Genomic DNA, 6,104 nt, shown 5'->3' with positions numbered 1-6,104 from the left:
CCTCTGTTTGTACTTAACTGTCTCTATTTCTAGTAATGGAGCAACCCTGTAATGGCAGAAATATTTTCAGTAGCAGACTTATTTTCCAATACTGACAGAGAAAAGTATGCAGGAATTATGTTCAAAATACAGCATACAATCTAAGGTATTATTAGCCTCAAATATAAAAATAAGATAAAGACTGACTTCCCTGTCACTGCTTCTTATGCATAGGACCAGAGCTCTGATAAACTCAGAGAAGTCTGACAGCTAAATAAGCCTAGGGTACATTAAAAAAGCACTGAAATGGACTTCCCTGTGGTCCAGTGGCAAAGAATCTGCCTGCTAGTACAGGGGACACAGGTTCTAGCCCTGGTCTGGGAGGATCCCACATGCCGAAGGGCAACTAAGCCTGTGTACTGCAACTACTAAAACCTGCATGCTCTAGAACCCATGCTTTGCAACAAGAAAAGTCCTCCCACCACAATGAAGAGTAGCCCCACTTGTCACAACCAGAGAAAGCCTGTACGCAGTAATAAAGACCCAGCTCACCAAAAAAAAGAGAGAAAAAAACGTGGTGAAACAATTGGCTGAAAAAGACAAATTTGTAAAATAAATAAATAATAAGGCAACATTTGACTTTGCACCTCTTGAAGTAGACTCTACAAGAATGAGCTTAGACATAGATGATGGAGGAGATCACCTCAGTTGTGAGGTTTTAGGGCACTGGAAAAGCTGAATGCTTTATGAATCCTACTGTAACTACCGAGAAGTGCCTGAAATTCCCAGAGTTTCATTCTTTTAGCAGCGTTTCTTACCTTTTTAGGTTACAGTACTACTTTGAGAAACCTACTTTGAGAAACCAAGAGAAGCAATGATGTACATGCCAGAAAAAAAGCATATAAACATAGACCCACAATGTTTTACATCATTTCCAACAAAGGAAATTCCTTTTTCACACTTACAAATGTATAAGCAATCTTTATGCTTAAGCTTCATGTTTATGCTTAAGGAACTTTCAGAAGCAGAAGAGTTTAAGAAGAGGTGGCAAGAATACACAGAACTGTACAAAAAATGTCTTAATGACCCAGATAACCATGATGATATATTTACTCACCTATAGCCAGACAACCTGGATTGTGAAGTCAAGTGGACCTTGGGAAGCATTTCTATAAACAAAACTAGTGGAGGTGATGGAATTCCAGCTGAGCTATTTCAAATCCTAAAATATGATGCTGTGACAGTGCTGCATGCAATATGTCAACAAATTTGGAAAACTTAACAGTAGCTACAGAACTGGAAAAGGTCAGTTTTCATTCCAATCTCAAAGAAGGGCAATGCCAAAGAATGTTCAGATTACTGAACAATTGCACTCATTTCACATGCTAACAAGTTAATGCTCAAAATCCTTCAAGCTAGGCTTCAACAGGATATGAAATGAGAAGATCTCTATGATTACATGTGGGCAATTTTCTTTTCATTTAGGCATGTGGTGAATAACCTTGAAGAAAGAAGATTTTGTGAGAGCAAATATGCATTTTGACAGGTGTGGTTTTTTTTTTTTTTTTTTTTGAGGTTGGATTTGCTTTTATTAGGGTGAGCGCGACAGGCCCGTCATGGTCGGATTTGTGTTCTGCCCTCAGAGGCAGCCAAAGATCGAGTTTTAACCCTTGTTGAATTATTATCAATCGTCTCCAAAATGTTTTTAGTTTTTTAAGTAAAATTCAATAAAGGTTCATATGTGGCATCGGTCATTCCTCATCAATTTTTTCCCATGTAATGTATGGACTTTTTGAAGAGGCTAGGAAAATTGTCTTATAGAATATCTCACATTCTTGATTGGCCTGTTTCATGAGATCTTAACTCCCTCATCTATCCTGGGCATTTTCTCTAAACTTGAAGATTTGATGAGATTTAGGTTAAATCTTTTGTGTAAAGATAGGTTGCTGTGGGGACTTCCCTGCAGGTCCAGTGGTTAAGAATCCATGGACAAATGCAAGGGACACAGGTTCAATCCCTGGTTCAGGAAGATCCTATATACCGTGGAGCAATTGAGTTCATGCTATTGCTACTGAGCCCACATGCCCTGGAGCCTGTGCTCTGTCCAAAGGGAAGCCACTGCTATGAGAAACTCCCACACAGCAACTGGAGAGTAGCCCCATCTCAAGGCATCTAGAGAAAACCTGATCACAGGCATGAAAACCCAGCACAGTCAAAAATTGAATAAATAAATTTTCAAAATAGACTGCTGTGAACTTAAGTACTAAGTTATAACAGGAGGCACTTATTGCCCTTTGTCCCATTAGTAACATTAAATTTTATTAACTGGCTACCATGACAGGTTCCAGGTATCTGTTTCATAGGTTGGTTTCCCGCTTTTTAATTAGCAATTAAGCTGTGGGATAATACTTTGTTGATGTTTAGTTGCTAGGCCGTGTCCAACTCTTTTGCAGCCCCACGGAGTGTAGCCCACCAGTCTTCTCTGTCCATGGGATTTCCCAGGCAAGAATACTGGAGTGGGTTGCCGTTTCCTTCTCCAAGGGATCTTCCCCACGTAGAGGTTGAACCTGCATCTCCTGCATCGCAGGCACGTTCTTTATCACTGAGCCACCTGAGAAACCCAAGCTAATACTTTGGTAGCAGGCAAACAGTGTATCAGCTTTTAAAAACATCCTTATTGGCATATAATTGTTGTATATTAAACTGCCCATGTTTTAAAGTGTACAATTTGGTAAGTTTTCCAATGTGTATACAGTTATGAAATGATAACACAATAAAGGCAATGAACATACCCATTACCTCCTCTGCAAGTTTCCCCTTGTCCTCTCTTCCTCTCCCCTATCATTATGGCAACCAAAGATCTGTTTCTGTCTCTGTAGATTAATTTGCATTTTCTAGAATTTTATATATAGATAGAATCCCACAGCAGGTACTCTTTTTGTCTGAATTCTTTCACTGAGTATAATTATTCTGAGATGCATCCTTATTGTGTGTGTATTAATAGTTCATTCCTTTTTATTGAATAGACTCCATTGTATGTATATTGTACCGTTTATTTATCCATTCACATGTTAAGGAATATTTGGGGATGTTTTCCAGTTCAGGCCGTTACAAATAAAGCTGTTTCAAATATTCACAAATAGGTTTTTGTACAGACATATGCCTTTGTATCTCTGTGGTCATAGTTCAGTTGCTCAGTCGTGTCTGACTCTTTGCAACCCCATAAACTGCAGCATGCCAGACTTCCCTGTCCTTCACCACCTCCCAGTGTTTGCTCAATCTCATGTCCATTGAGTTGGTGATGCCATCTCTACGGTAAATAACCTAAAGATTAACTTCTTAAGACACTACCAAACTGTTGTTCAAAGTGGTTGTACCATTTTACATTCTCACTAGCAGTGATGACAGTGTCAGTTCTTCTACATACTTAACAGCATTTGGTGTGGTCAACCTTTATAGATTTTTGCTATTTTTTTTTTTTTGCTTTTTTTTTATAATATGGAACGCTTCACGAATTTGCGTGTCATCCTTGCGCAGGGGCCATGCTAATCTTCTCTGTATCGTTCCAATTTTAGTATATGTGCTGCCGAAGCGAGCACTAGATTTTTGCTATTTTAATTGGTATGTAGTTGTATCCCTTTATGGTTTTAAATTTTAATTTCAAATTGTTTCTAGTATATAAGAAAGTAAAAAAATAAGAAATTAAGTTGACTTTTTATATTGAATTGGCATCCTACCAGCTTGCTAAACTCACTTATTTCTAATTGCTTTTATATAGATTCTCTAGGATTTTCTATACAAACGATCATGTTATCTGAGAATAGTTTTATATATTTCTTACTAATTTGTATGACTTTTTCTTCCTCCTTTCTTCCTTTTCTCTCTCTCTCTTTTTTTTTTTTTTTGGTTTGCCTTATTGTGCCAGCTATAACCTCCTAAACAATATTGGATAAAAGTGAAAATTTGTTCTGGGGGAAAGGGTTCAGTATTTTACCATTCTATATAATGTCTGTAGATTTTTTTTTTAAATCAGATTGTGAAGGTTCTCTTCTGCTGTTAATTTACTGGGTTTTCTTTTTAGAAACATTAATTTTCAAAAAAAAAAAGAAACATTAATTTTCAAATGCTAAAGGAACTTTGAATTCCTGGAAATGCAAATGATGTATTATCCTTTTCATTTACTGTTAGATTGAATTTGTGAGTTTTTGTTTAGAATTTGTACATCTATGTTCATAAAAGATACTGGTCTGTAAAGGTTTTTTTTTTTTTTCTTTTTTAAGAAGCCTGTGTCTGATTTTGGTATCAGAGTAATGCTGGCCTCATAGAATATGTTAGAAAGTATTCCCGCCTTCATTTTTCAGGAAGACTTTGTGTAAACTTGGTATTATTTCACCAAAGAAACCATCTGAATCCAGAGTTTCCTTTATTAAAAATTTTAATACAAATTCAATTTCTTAACATGTTTAACCTTTGATCCAGTTTCTTAAACATATACAGTACAGTTATAATAAAGGTTTTAATGTTCTTTTTCTGCCACCTGTGTCATATATGAGTCACTTTCAGTTGCTAATTTTTCTTCTCATTGTGGATTGTATTTTTCTGCTTCATTGAAGTTATCTTTGATTGGATGTCAAATATTGTGAATTATACCATATGGTCCCCCTTCCCCCCCATAAATGAATGCCTTCAGCTTTGTTCTAGAACATGACTAAGTTGCTCTTGAAAGTGAAAGTGTTAGTCACCCAGTCGTGTCTGACTGTTTGCATCCCCATGCATGGACTGTAGCCCACCAGGCTCCTCTGTCATGGAATTCTCTAGGCAAGAATACTGGAGTGGGTTGCCATTTCTTACTCAAGGCATCTTCCTGACTCAGGGATGGAACCTGGGTCTCCTGCCTTGCAGGCAGATTCTTAACTATCTGAACACCAGGAAAGCCCTAGAGTTGCTTATAATTTAATCATTTTGGAGCTTACATTTAAGCATTGCTAGGTGGGACCAAAACTGCATTAGTTCTGGGGTGAATTCTTCCCACTATTGAAACAAGATCCTTCAAAGTACTACATCTGGTTCTCTGTGAATTGGGAGGTTTTCCACTCTGTCTGGTGGACACAGGTGATTTTTCTGACCCTGGGTAATCTCCAGACACTGTTCTCTCTGACCTTTTCTTTCCCTGATGTCAGATAGCTTTCTCACATGCATGTGCTAAACAACACTCAGTTGAATATATGAGGGACATTCCCTTTAGATCTCAAGTTTCTTTTTTCAGCTCCCTTTTTTCCTCCCCTGCAAACTCTAGGCATCTTAACTTCCCTGGATTGCCATCTCTATCAACTCAAAGCAGCTCAAGGATATCACTGGGCTCTGCCTAAATTCCCCTTCTTCACACTGCAGCCTAGAAACTGCAGGAATAAGCCACAACATTCAGAGGACTCATTTCTCTTTGCTTTCAGTTTCTCGGGGATCACTGTCCTTAACAAGCTGATGTCCAACATCTTTTGGGTCATTGTTTCATATATTTTTGTCTGGTGTTTTGGCTGTTTTACGATCTTATCTTTGTTACTTCATCCGTAACAAAAGCAGAAATCCTGTTAACATTTTATTCAGTGTTATCATGTTTATTAATGACTGCTGTATTAATCAGTTATTTCATTAGAGCTTGGTGATTTTTTTAAAGCCTTTCTTTTTTTTTTTTTTTTTAAGTAGCATCCATTAAGGGAAGAGATATCCACCATCACCTGGAGATTAGTCTCTGTTCTTTCTATTAGGATAAAATTACTATCTAACTCTTTTTCAGAATAAAGAGTTATTAATAGTCACCTCCGTATCGGCAAATAAATTTCTCCATTTTTTTTCCTGTTCTTTTTCTTTTGAGTATTGTTGTTGTTCAGTGACTTAAGTCTTGTCTGACTCTTTGCTTCCCCATGAACTGTAGCATGCCAGGCTTCCCTATCCTTTACTATCTCCCAGAGTTTACTCAAATTCACGTCCATTGAGTCGGTGATGCCATCCAACCATCTCATCCTCTGTCGTCACCTTTTCCTCTTGCATTATGGACTGGGAATTTTTATTTATTGTTCTGTAGTCCCTTTATAGTTATTATTTCTTCTGATGCTCAAATTGTCCCA

The 6,104-nt window shown here is 37.4% G+C and overlaps 1 non-coding gene across 1 annotated transcript; it reads right to left on the bottom strand.

The window, feature by feature from the left end:
- Positions 1-3,471: 3,471 nt before the first annotated feature.
- Positions 3,472-3,578, bottom strand: LOC122699049. Its single transcript, XR_006342535.1, has one exon. It is a non-coding gene; the product is annotated as a U6 spliceosomal RNA (small nuclear RNA).
- Between the last annotated feature and the right edge of the window lie 2,526 nt (positions 3,579-6,104).

Source organism: Cervus elaphus, chromosome 8, assembly GCF_910594005.1.
Source record: "Cervus elaphus chromosome 8, mCerEla1.1, whole genome shotgun sequence".
NCBI lineage: Eukaryota > Metazoa > Chordata > Mammalia > Artiodactyla > Cervidae > Cervus > Cervus elaphus.
The sequence above is the reverse complement of the archived record's forward strand: the minus strand, read 5'-3'. Positions and strand labels throughout refer to the sequence as shown.